Raw genomic sequence first — 11,443 nt, forward strand, 5'->3', positions numbered from 1 at the left:
ATCAGGATCTGACTGTACTAATGTAGTTCATAGCTAGCATGATCTGACAGTGCCACTGAAGTTGCAACAATTTACACCAAGAACATGATGAACTGAATGTCCAGGACAAATCAACCTTCACAATTCATATAAAAATATAGTACTAACATTTAAATTTTCTCAAACATGCATTGAACCAACATAATGGTGACAGTATTAAGAGTTACAAACTGAAGTAAACATGCAAAATATATATTTTTAAAAACATTACAATTTAATCACAACCAATTATCAACAGCCCATTGTAAAACATACCTGTCACACAAAAGCTACCATCCTGCGAGAGCTCAAGTTTCTGATATTGAGATGCCAGAGCTTTATAAAAAATTAAGCGGTATTTTTTTAAATAATGGAAAAGTGTCTTTTATTCCCCTCAACTACCTTTATCTTAGACTTGGACGTAAGGGCCCATGTTATGAGGTTACTGGTATCTGAATTAAATTGCAGAAATACATAAAAATATTGATAGAAAATTCTGAAGATACATTTTTCAGCACCATTGCATTCACAATTGTAATCACAGTGCATCGTGTATGTGCATTATGAAGCTGATCTTGTGCTTCAATAGTTTCTTTAGTTTTTCTCCATCGAATAATCTGTGCAAAGACACAAAATGCATACAGCACAAAGATTTTAATGTAGATATTTTTGCAATTTCTCCTTTTTAAAATTACAAGATTGTTGCGTATATATTGTGTTCTCTTCCTATCTCATTGTAGTTCTTCTCATACTCTATCCTCAGATTTTATTACAAAATGACTATTATATTTAGGGCCGATCGTGGTGTTGATAAAGCCAATAGCCTTCTGTATGAAGCATAAGTATTCTGTTACTGTCCAATAGGGAAATCATAGCATAGTTGTCAGTCATGGAACATGTGATTTTGTATTATCTAAGTGCTACATTCTGACTGAAGCACAGTGAGAGGCAGTAGAAAAAGCAATAAATAAAAAATGCCCATGAATTTAACTAGAAAATAACTATGCTATTATTAATTCAATTGTATGGATAATATGCAGATATTTCCTTGCTGAAGCACAGACATATATATGAAATGCTACAGGTACAAATTACACTATGCATACTATTTTAAGTGCTCATAAATGGTGTATTTTACATGCCATATTACAAAGCCATCACTCTCAGTAGCAAAGTTTGACTACAAAAAGCATATTTTAGTAGGGCAAGGTTAACAATGAAGCACATTTTCCTACCATTATAGAAGGCTGCCAAATAAATCCAATAAAGAAAGAGATCCAATGAAGTCACAGGTTACATGGTGGGATAAAAAGCTTGCAAAGATGTATACATCTGATTACTTTTAGACTGAAAGATTGACCTCTAGAGTTCAATAGAGCTTCTTACATGGTAAAATCCTGGCCTCACTGAAATCAATAAGAGTTTTGCAACTTCAGTTTCACTCCCAGTGTAAATGCAACACTTAAGTGCAGGGCTGGAAATATGATTCAGTCTCCAGCCTTTAGAGCTGGCTAATTATATTATTTTTATTTGTTGCATTTCTTCCAAATACAAAATGTGCACTTTTTACTCATTTATAACCAGAAATATATTTAAGGTTTCTTTTTGGCACCTGCAATGTGCCAATACATCAATTTAAGAACAGTACAGTACACCTATGCAACCTTTTACAATAAACTTAAATTATTTTTAATAAAAAAATCTGTAACGCCTGTCAAAGTTTTGTACTCTTTACATAACATTATTCCTATATGCAGTCGACAATTGAAGAATGAAAATGTCCTGAATATGTGACTCCATGTGTGAACACATGCATGTGTATTTTGAAACATTTTTCAATACTACATAGATAAATCTATTTTCAAAAAATGCTTTCTAAGATTTACATTTCTATACCAACTCAGTACTTACACCTCATCTGCATTACATGATAAAATATGTATTTATTGAGCTTTATAACACAAAAATACCCACATCCATCTGTTACTGTAAATGATGCTGACCCTGCAACTGATGACACACAGGCAGACTGCTACTTCCAAGCAAGGCCCCAGACACTTCAAAAGACTACAAACAGGCATATGGATTTGCCCAGATGGAGTCAATTGCTGTAGTGGGGCTTCTGTTTGCATCTGCAAGAGCAAACAAACAAACACAAGTACAATCAATATTTTCACAGTAAGTCAAGTTATGAAGGCCTTACTCCCACAAAACCCTCACTGAAGTTGCCGGGAATTTTCCTTAAATGTGGAGTGAATAAGAACTGATGGACTGGGCCCTGCAGAATCTCCAACACATATACAACTTTGAATATGAACAACACGAGAAAAAAAAACTTTGAGCACAGTTAGAAGATTCAAACTCCTATATTCCAAAACAGAAGCATGTCAAAGCAGAAGAAACAAAGACATGTTACTTACATATTACTAGTCCTGTTAAGTCTGAAAACACACTTACTGCAGATCTATTTACCAAGAGTCCGAGTCTCAGAAAGTCTAAGAGACTAAGAGTCTCAGGGAGCATCTACAAGAGATGTTAAATGCACAGTAGACTAATTCTAGTGTGCATTAGTGCAGCAGGCAAAACCCATGCTAATATACAGTAGAATTAGTCTCCTGAACATTATGGTCACAAAAAAGCATGTGCCAGCACTACTGTGCAGTACTGCTGGTTACTGAGCATTGCGCTAGTAGTATCTGTTATTACAAAGGACTAAACATAACGCACAGTAACTACAGTGCATTAATGCACGTGTAGACGTGCCCTCAGAAACTAAGTTTCAGAAAAGTTTTTGTCTGAACACAAGCAGCACAACAGGGGCAAAGCTAGGAGCAGAACTCTAGGTTCTGAAGATCTATTTCCTGTTCCCTTGCAGTAAGGTACAAAGGACAAAAGTACTCACATCATTTCAGGTATGTCAGGAGAGAGAACCATTTGGTTTCTAACTCACTCATGCACTGCCCTACTATTACTTACAGACACATAACCCACAGCACAAATCTTTATTCACTACATTAAGCAAGAGGAAGGGGAAAGATTTCAACCTCAAATACAAAGGCTGCCTGTCCTCAGCATTTACTGCAACCTAGACTATATCTTTCTTCTCCTCTTACCTATAAGGGGTGCATGGATCTGCATAGACTTTTGTCCCATTCTTCCAGCCCACTTTCAACCTGTACCTTACATACAACCTGTGCAGAGCCCCTACTGCACCCGGATTGCCACAGCTGCTGTCCCAGGAGGCTCCTGACACCCTAGGTAAGGCTGTTGGAATGAACCCAAGTGTTGACCCCACCTCCCCTATTGCACCCTGGGCAATTTGCCATGGGCCACAGAGTGTATGCAGGGGCATGCCCACGGACTACTAGCAGCGACACAAATATGTGCTGCTACCATTTGTCCCTAGGGGAACTACATGCTCATGGGGATATGCCCAAGGACTCCATCCTTTTAACCAATTGGCAAATTTATCATTGAAGTAAATGGAATCACTCCCTGAGAGAACTACTACTATCCGTGCTTCCACAAAAGCCTATGAAAATTTCTTAAATTCTCACTGGCTTGCACAGGAGGCAGGATTCAGCCACAGTTATAAAAATAGAAGTTTTATAAAATGCTCCAGCTTTCCCCAGATGGGCTAGCTGTTATCATAAGACTTCTGCTTTTATCACTTGCTTCCTACAAAAACTAGAAAGATCCTGACAAGCCACAGCCAAACAATTTTTTATTAAACAACCATAAAAAAGCATATAGCCAGTACACAGACACTTGTGCACTCTCTTTCCCATTGCTAATACTGGGTTTAAGCCTCTTGGACTTGGGCACTTCCTGCTCTGCAACAGCCAGTCATTGCCACCACTATGTCCTAAGAGCTGTGGTTGTACCCAGATAGCATTCACCACCAGGGATTCTACTGAAACAAGGAGCTCCCATTTACAGCAGAGGATCCCTAAGGAACCCTACTCATACAGGCTGTATAGCAGATACGCTCTCTTAGTGCATCTGCATGAATCCCTGGATGGTTTCACTTCACCTCTTCCCAGGAAACTGGCACCTATTTTGTGAATGATGCTGGCCATCTACAGAGCCACATCAAAGCAAGGTTTGCAGAGTCATAACAGTCCCTCTGGGAAAGCTTCTGTCACCTGAGGCTTATGTTCATCCTCTGGTGTAGCCTAGGACTGACTCGAGCCCTTGACACTGAGATTTCTAAGACATCAGACATTTGTTGCATCTAATCTATTCTACACCAGCCTTCAAAAACAAAAGTAAAAGCAACTCCCACCACAAACAATCATGAGAAAGATGTTTGTGTACTATTATTATTACCACTGTATACTTCTACATATATAGTTACAAATCCTGTTGCTCTTTAATTTAAATTGCATGTGTGCTACAGAGAGCTGCAAAAAGGACAAAATCTTCCAGAATGATTAGGTGCAATGTGTTTGCTATGTAAGCCTTTCCAGCTCATTAATATTTCATTTTTATATATGCCTTAACTGTTTTTTGCAACACGCTCCTATTTCCCCCTTTTAAGTATGAGCAAGTGAGACTGTTTGATGTAACTAGTAAACCTTCCTTGTCTTTCCCCTCCTATGCCTCTTGAGGGTTTTAAACACTTCAAGTGCAATATATACTAGAAAAAAAACGTGTCTCACATTGAATCCATTCTAAAAAGATTTTTTTCAAGTTTTCCTTCTAGTTACATTCAGCTGTGAAAGAGTATTAAAAAAATTCAGGAAAATAAGCAGTACTATACATACTTCCTGAGCTGCAGTTCTCACTGAAGCTGAAGGGAGAGACTGCTATGACAGTGTTTCCCAACTAGTGTACCGTCAAAAATGTACAGGTGTGCAGCCAAATTTTGCCATGGCAATGAGCTACAATAGGTATGAGGATGGGGAATGCCTTAACAGGTGTGCCGCAGAGCATTTTTATTAATGTAAGCATGCCTTGGGCAGGAAAAGGTTGGGAAACACTGTGCTATGATACCGCTCAGAAGCTTCCCCTCTCCATGGGAAAGAAACTCAGTGAAACAACTCTCAACAATTTTCCTTTCCTTCAAGGAAAGGCAGAATGTGGAGAACACCTCAATCAGTTAAGAATATGAAAATTGGACATACTAAAGGAACACGTGAGATTTTCACAACCCCCTCCCATGCGAAGAAACTCTTCAATGCAGATCATGTGTTTTAGAAGAACAACAACAGGTAGCAAACAGCTAACAACTACAAACAACACATTCAATACAACCACATCCAACTCATTTTTACTCCCAAGACATCATTTCTTCCTTCAATCCCCACACGTTAAAGGCATCTTCCAAGAAGGTCATGTGAAAGATGACAAACTTAGGTCCCAATTCACCTAACACTCACACCCTGGTGTGATTCAGGAAAAAAATTCACAGGCATGAATGGGAGGTTTTGACCAGAGAAGGAAAAGCAGCCTGCCCTCTGCATTTCTCAGGGTGTGCTTCCTACTCCAGGTTTGTCTTGTAGCTGTTTGACTAGTTCAGGGCAGAGCTCCAGGCCCCACGTGAGGCAGAATGGGCTCTCAGCACAAAATAAATCATTCACAGGAGTGTCACCGGTGGCTTGCTTTTCCTCCACCACCATCCACAAAGGCCACACGTGGCCTCATCCACCTCCCTTGCCCACATGCAGCTGCTGCAGATGGGCAGCAAGGGAGAGGGAAGCCACCAGGCAGCGTGTGCGCCCAGGGCACGTGTGGTTTAAATGGAGGGCCCAGGGCTCCCCCACTTTTGGAAGCTGTCTCCGCTGCCTGCCAGCATCCAAGCGCTCCCCTGAAGTGCTGCAAAGCAGGCTGTGGCTGTGACTGCGAGCTGCCAGCACAGCCAGCCTCCTCTCACAACGCCACTCAGCAGCCCCCCGCCGCCAGATCCTGGGGAGCAGCACAGCCCCCCACCCCGGCACAGCCTCGGCGGGTTCTCCTGCTGCTGCTGGAGCAGCAACACAGGGGCTGCCCACCTCCTCCCTCCTCCTTTCCCAATCAGCTGCCAAAGCTGCTTGCTTCCCCAGCCCCGGATCTACCTGCAGGACCCAAAGCAGAAAGGAGCAATCTCATGCTAGAACCACTCCCCCTCCCCCGCGCATGCCCCCGCCCTGGGGGAGTGGAGGGTGCCCCATGTCATGCAGTTCCCCCTCCCCAAACCAGCAAGGGGGGCGGGACGCCTGGCAGGTCCCCCCTGCCCCACCCCAGCAGGAGCAGCAAGGCCCGGCTGCTGCCCCCCCGCCTGTGACACCCCTGTCACCTGCCGGGTGCCCGCAGGGAGGGAGAGGGGCACGGAGGGGGATCGGCTACCTGGCTGGACTGCGGCTCTGCGGGCTCCTCCAGCGCACTCAGAGCTCGCTTTCTGTTTTGGATGGGGGGGCTCTTCCTCGCCCCCCTCCGCCGCCGCCTCTGCGGGCTGGGCCGGCTGCCTTCCCCGCACGCCCCCTTGATCCGGGGCTAATAATCCTCCTGGAGCCAGCACAGCTCCTCTGCCAGAGCCGCCTCTTCCCAGGCAGTCATGTTGCCCTGTGTGTGCAGCCGGCTGTTTGCTGGAGGGGGGGCTGGGGGCGGCGCTTGCAAGGGGCCGCGTTGCCACCTCACGGGAAGGCAGCGCCTCGCCTCGCCTCCGCGCGAGCGGGCAAGGGAGGGGCGGGCGCGCAGGGGAGGAGAGTCGGCGGCCACGGCCTCTGACTCAAGGCGAGGTATTGACACCAAGGGCTTGGGAAGCCTCACCTCCCTGGGCTCTGAGTCAGCACAGAGGGAGCAACATTTTCCCAAGCCGCCTTTTTTGCAAAAATCGAGTTGGGCTAATAAGAGATATCACCTCTACAACCAGTCCCGATTCCCAAGCTCCCCTGGCATCCTAGAAAATGACCTCAGGCAGTCATCTAGCACAACCAAGCAGGATCAGCCCCCGCTACATCATCCTAGCCAAGGCTTTAGCACAGGAGCAAGCATACAGCTGGGGAAAAAAATCTCATCCAGGGACTCAGTTTTGCTCCTTTGCAGTCACCATCTGCTTGAGCACTTCCACCCCAGCCCTTGTAATGTAGGATTGCAGACTCCTTCCTCTTCCCCACCTTCTCTTTATTTTAGGTATTGCTGTGTACTCCAGAAGCTTCTGGAGTGCACCTATCACAACCCAACCACAACTGCTTGTCACTGGAAACATAAAAGCAGAAAACAGGAGTTCCCCTTCTTAAAAACAGGTTCCAATGTCAAGGCAAGGTTTTGCTCTTTGTGATACCAGTGTCAATGCAGGACTGACTCCACTGGAGAGAAGGCGAGTCAGTCCAGTTAGTCTAGATTTACACCCAAGCGACTGAGATCAAAATATCTCAACACCAAAAACACAAAGGAAGTGAAAATGAGGAAATGACATTGTTTTGTGCAGATAGCACTCCAAACTGCAAGGGAGATTTACTGTTTGCAAACTGCATTCCTTACCAACATACACCCAGTACCACTCCAGCAGCCTTTAATCTTGTGAGTTGTGTTTATTGATACAAGTAGTCCCCTCGGTTTCAGTAGCACAAGTTGCACAACTCACATGACTCACATGAGTAATGATGATGCACATGAGACATGTGCCCTATAGTCCTGATCTTGCTATAAATAAGCAAAGGCATATCTTTAGGCTTGTAAGTAGCCCCACTGGCTTAACTAATAGTGTGTAAGAGGCAAGGATTTTTGTAGGTGGTATCTTCTGTTGGACAAACTGCATGGTTGGAATAGACTTAGACAAGCTTTTGAATGCAATGCATTCTTAACATTATACACATACTTAAGTCTGTTACTGAAACAGAGGCAAAATCTTTGACTCTGAAAACAAGTGATTTACTTTCAGATCCATGCAGGCCTACTTGCACACGAAAGTCAATGGAATTACTTTTGACATCCGAGCAGCCCAGATTTTACCTCATGGTGTATCATTGTAAAATATTCAACACTGATAAATTGTTTTTTGAAAAGCAGTTGGGTCAATTCCTGTTGCATGTACATAGTCAGAACCCACCTCATGGCAGTGGAAGTTCATCTAGGAAAAAACTGCAAGATTTGGTGCACAATTATCTGGAAATGTAGGTGTTGCAAATTTATGGAGAATAAAAAAAACTAGGTACCACTTATGAAATTGTTTCTAAATAGATAAGTCAGGCTTATTGCCCAAGACTGTAGTCTAAAAGGTAGAATTGATGTAACCTGACATAACCCATATGTAAGTCTGCTGTGTTGCTCTGTTCCCCTTTCCTGCTGGTATTGAATAATAAATCTGGAACAGATAACGTATTCTGCAGCAAATGATACAAAGAAGGTTACAGTACATTGTGCAAAATGCTTAATGACAGGACTAGGAATACAAGGCTAGAGGTAGAAATATTTTAGTAATCCTTCCTCCTGGGAGAATGTTTCCCAGGAAAAAACTGTTCAACCTTAACTTACATTACTTAATATTTTGCAGATTGCAAACAAGGATATATAGTATCCAAATACCTGGAGTCCGAATCAGTTTCAAGTTCAGCAAAGTACTTAAACATGCTTAATTTTGAGCACGTGATTAATACTATTGGAGACAAGAGGATTATTCACAAGCTTGACCTTAGGTACATGCTTAAGTAATCTGCTAAACTGAAATGGATGTAGGAACATGTTTGAAGTTGAAAGCACAGGCATAAATGCTCTGCTGAAACAGGTTCCAATTAAGGGCCCTAAGTTCTTCCCCCACACCACTTCTTTTTCTCATTCTTCCTTACATTTAAGTAAAGGGTTCTTAAAGCCTTTCGATGGTTAACTGTAACTCTGCAACACATCACTTCTGCCATGCCATTTGTCTGCTGCCCTGAAAGAGGAGCACCTGCAATGAAGGAACACTTCCAAGCATTCTGCTCCTGATGCTCCCAGTCACAGACTCTGCTTCAGTATGGTGATATTGGCAGCAACTAGAGGTTGAACAAAATAATGGCAGCTTTACAAACTATTAATCATATTCTAAGTGAATGCAAAACCCCCCAGCCGTAACATGATTAAAGTAGGTAAGCTGACTGAAAACCAACTAGGGAGCACAATGATTATCTACCCTGCCAAAGTGTTGTTCCTCAAGATGCTGATGTCCCTATGGATACCATGGTAGGCAATTTCAGATTGATATAAAATTGATTTGATCAGCAGCATCTGACAAGGCCAAGAATGCACCCTTGTAGGTTTGCATGCTCCTATATAAAATCTGACCCTTCTTCAGCTCCTTTCTACTTCAGAGGGTTGCCGAGAACTCTGATAAGTGGGATAGAGGACAAGTTGCCATTCAGTCTTTTTTGTTTGGTTAAGATCTAAGACCAGGAGAGGAATTTAGGATGTGCTCTCCATGCCACCTTGCCTCTGGGTTTATCCAGCTATGAAGGCTTGCAACTCAAAGATTCTCTATCCTGAAGTAATAGCCACCAAAAAAAACCATCCTTATGGTAAGGTGTAGTACCAAGTAGGGATGTGCAAAACAGCACCATTCCAACTCGACTTCTGTTTCAATGTTTCAACGCAACAGTGTTTTGTTTAGAGTTTTGTTTCATTTCAAAAATACGGTTCCGTTTCATTGAAACTGTTTTGCTGTTTCAATGCTGTTTTGATGTTTTGTCCATAGGTTATTATGGGGAAACATAAAATGCAGCAAACAGGCAGATCAGGGGCTTTCCCACACCTCCAGGAGGGCTGCAGGGCCTGTGCCAGAGTCCTCCTGGGGGTGCAGGCAAGCCCCCAATCTGCCTGCCAGATGACAGAAGCCAGGTACTGCCACCTGGAGCCAGCACCGGGAAGATCAGTGCTGCCACCAGTCCCAAGCAGCAGCACCTGCTCCTCTCATCTAGATCTGTGGCTCACCTGCACCCCCAGGACGGCTGTAGGAGCTGTGCTGGAGTCCTTCCAGAGGTGCGGGCCCCCAATCTGCCTGCCAGATGACAGAAGCCGAGTGCTGCTGCCTGGGGCCAGTGGCAGCAGTGATGTTCCTAGAGCCAGTCCCCACCTCTTGTCACTCAGCAGGCGGATCAGGGGCACACACCACCAGGAAGACTCTGGCACAGCCCCTGTAGCCCTCCAGGGGGTGCTGGCAGGTCCCCAATCTGCCTGTCAGCTACAGGACCTGGGTGCTGCTGCCTGTGGCCAGCAGCAGCCACGGCCACCCCTGGAGGGGCAAATCGAGGCAACGCCCCAGGATCCATGTTTTGGGGGACCCTGCAGAGCCGGGTAAAGTGACCATGGTGACTCTGCACCACCGCCACTGCCAGCTTTGCATCTGGCCCCTCGCTACCCTGGCTGAGGGTGCAGAACCCGGGGCAAATCAGTCCATGTGGGGACCTGCCCCTGCCCCAATCCTGCGCTCCCTGGATGCAAAGAAGCCACCACCACTGCTCGCAGGGTTGGGGGATGGGGCAGCGAGCAGCCAGATGCAAAATTGGCGGTGGTGATGCAGAGTCACCACAGCCACTCTGCCTGGCTCCACACAGCCTCCCAAAGCGTGGGGCCCAGGGCGAGTGCCTGAATCGCACCCCCCAGGGACAGACCTGGCTGCCGCTGGCCCCAGGCAGCAGCATGCGGCTCCTGTTATCCGGCAGGCAAATCGGGGGTCCACCGGCACCCCTAGGAGGCCTGTGGGGGCAATGCCATAATCCTCCTGGCCGTGCATGCCACCGATCTGCCTGCCAGGTGACAGGAGCTGGGTGCTGCTGCCTGGGGCCAGTGGCAGCACCAGTATTCCTGGAATTGGGTGTGGGCTGTTCCCAGCACTGGTCTGGCATCTGGCAGGTAGATCAGGGGCCTGCACCCCTGAGAGGACTCTGGCACAGCCCCCATAGGAGCTCCTGATCTGCCTGCCAGATGACAGGAGGTGGGTGCTGCCAGCTGGGATTAGTGCTAAAGCCAGTAAGCCTGGCTTTGAAACTTGAAACGTTTCAAAACTTTTGAAATGTTTTGAGTTCCCTTGTTTCCTTTCAAAGCTGTTTTGAAGGCTTTTGTTTCATTTTGATTTTGCTGTTTCGAGGTCAAAATGCATCAAAACAGCTTCAAAATAAAATGCCAGGTGAAATTTCGCACAGCCATAGTACCAAGCACTTGATAATAGGCTTGGAGGGTGGCTACAATTTTCAGCAAGAGGTGGTAGAAGTCTCATGAGGGAGTTGGTTCTTTAACCAGAGGGTAAGTATGAAGGGTAATTTCAGTATACTGAACAAGGAAAGATAATATCTGACTGTACTGGTGGGCAACTCTCCAGTATTGTTACTACGTGAGCCCTGAGATGATTAAATGCCAGTCCCACCTGCTTAAGGAAAAGCATCTACAGTTCAGAATCTTCAGCAGCACTCCTTTCACACGGTCCAGCTTGCTTTGGGCTGTCCACATGTAAAAATGTTGAGGAAATGAAATA

At 45.1% G+C, this 11,443-nt stretch overlaps 1 protein-coding gene across 3 annotated transcripts in view; it reads right to left on the reverse strand.

Annotated features, from left to right (window-relative positions):
• Window positions 1-6,620, reverse strand: part of CCSER1 (coiled-coil serine rich protein 1) — a 1,382,889-nt gene extending 1,376,269 nt beyond the window's left edge. The window contains exon 1 of one of the 3 annotated variants that reach the window (XM_019552963.1): window positions 6,346-6,620. The gene's annotated coding sequence lies outside the window, so the exon portion shown is untranslated. The remainder of the gene's footprint in view (window positions 1-6,345) is intronic. The other 2 variants (XM_019552965.1, XM_019552964.1) reach the window with 2 other exon arrangements.
• Between the last annotated feature and the right edge of the window lie 4,823 nt (window positions 6,621-11,443).

The sequence above is a fragment of the Crocodylus porosus genome, unplaced genomic scaffold (assembly GCF_001723895.1).
Source record: "Crocodylus porosus isolate Cpor-Errol unplaced genomic scaffold, CroPor_comp1, whole genome shotgun sequence".
NCBI lineage: Eukaryota > Metazoa > Chordata > Crocodylia > Crocodylidae > Crocodylus > Crocodylus porosus.